This window comes from Oncorhynchus clarkii, chromosome 8, assembly GCF_045791955.1.
Source record: "Oncorhynchus clarkii lewisi isolate Uvic-CL-2024 chromosome 8, UVic_Ocla_1.0, whole genome shotgun sequence".
NCBI lineage: Eukaryota > Metazoa > Chordata > Actinopteri > Salmoniformes > Salmonidae > Oncorhynchus > Oncorhynchus clarkii.
The window spans coordinates 30,422,550-30,424,286 of NC_092154.1; positions in this window are offsets into that span (position 1 = coordinate 30,422,550).

Here is a 1,737-nt window from a genome sequence, read left to right on the forward strand (position 1 = left end):
CTGTGTATGTCTGTGTATGTATCTGTCTGTGCCTGTGCCTGTATCTATGTCTGTATCTGTGTATCTGTGTGTATCTGTGTATCTGTGTATAAGTGTGTCTGTATCTATGTGTCTGTGTCTGTCTGTGTCTGTGTATGTATCTGTGTCTGTGTCTGTGTCTGTGTCTGTGTCTGTATCTGTGTGTGTGTATGTATCTATGTGTCTGTGTCTGTCTGTGTCTGTGTATGTATCTGTATCTGTGTCTGTGTCTGTGTCTGTATCTGTATCTATGTCTGTATCTGTGTATCTGTGTGTGTGTATCTGTGTATATGTGTGTCTGTATCTATGTGTCTGTGTCTGTCTGTGTCTGTGTATGTATCTGTATCTGTGTCTGTGTCTGTGTCTGTGTCTGTGTCTGTGTCTGTGTCTGTATCTGTGTGTGTGTGTATGTATCTGTGTGTGTGTGTGTGTGTATGTATCTGTGTATCTGTGTGTGTGTGTGTGTGTATCTCTGTGTGTGTGTGTATCTGTGTGTGTGTGTGTATCTGTGTGTGTTTGTATTCATGCTTGCATGTGTATGTTTGTCATGCCATGTTTCCCTCAGTTGACATATGAGTGTGAGTTGACATATGAGCGTGAGGTGACATATGAGCGTGAGTTGACATATGAGCGTGAGTTGACATATGATCGTGAGTGTGAGTGTGTGACTTGCTGGTTGTGTGATTTATCAGTCCCATATAGGGAAACAAGGGATTATTCTATTATATTAGATGTGTGGGCTTTACGCAATAAGCTGGATCACTGCAAATACTGCCAAAGTTACGCGCTGGTGTGTACACACGCACACACACACGTTTTAAACTAGTTTGACTTGCCGATGGCATAACCGTTAGCATGCGTGCCCAGTGTGAGACTGTGGTATGAAGTCACTAGGGGTTCCAGTACAGTTGGTGCTGGTGGTTTGTACAATACTGTATAGTCAAAGAGTGTGTAAGCTTCATATACATTAGCCTTCATGTCACTGTACTGCCTGGGAGAATAACAAGAGTTTATTATAAGACTGATGGAATATTTGGTGGACGGTGGCGACTGTGTGAGTAAGTCTCTGGCTGCTCTCGCTTCTCTTTCCCACTGGGCACACACTGGTTGAATCAATGTTGTTTCCACCTCGTTTCAGTGAAATGACGTTGAGCCAACGTGGAATAGACGTGGAATGAACGTCTGTGCTCAGTCAGTTGCTTCTGCACTGTATCTCTAGGGGTTGTGTCCCAAATGACGCACCCTATTCCCTATCTAGTGCCCTCTTTTTGCCACTGGTTCTGGTCAAATGCAGTGCATTACCTAGGGAATAGGGTATCATTTGGGACGCAGCCTATAGAGATACAGTGCAGAGGGAAAGAGAGCAGCAAAGAGCAATGACCAGAGCCAAAGTAGTGTACTACATAGGGAATAGGGTGCCATGAGCCACAGATGCCTTTGGCAGACTGTGTTCTTTCTGGCTTCACCAGGCAGGCAGCTGGCTTCATCAAGGTGACCTTTGTCAGTGTTGTGTTCCGCTGTCCCGCCGCCATGAACATAATCACTTCTCGAACAATACCCCGGGTCAATTAAACTTATCACACACTGATTCTGACCTCTGGGCTTGTTGAAGCTCTACACAACCTAATGGATTTACAATGCTATGACATGCAAAGCTACAAAGCCAGAGCCAGGCAGTCAAGAACCAGAAGAACATGTGTGTTTATTTTATTTTCTCTT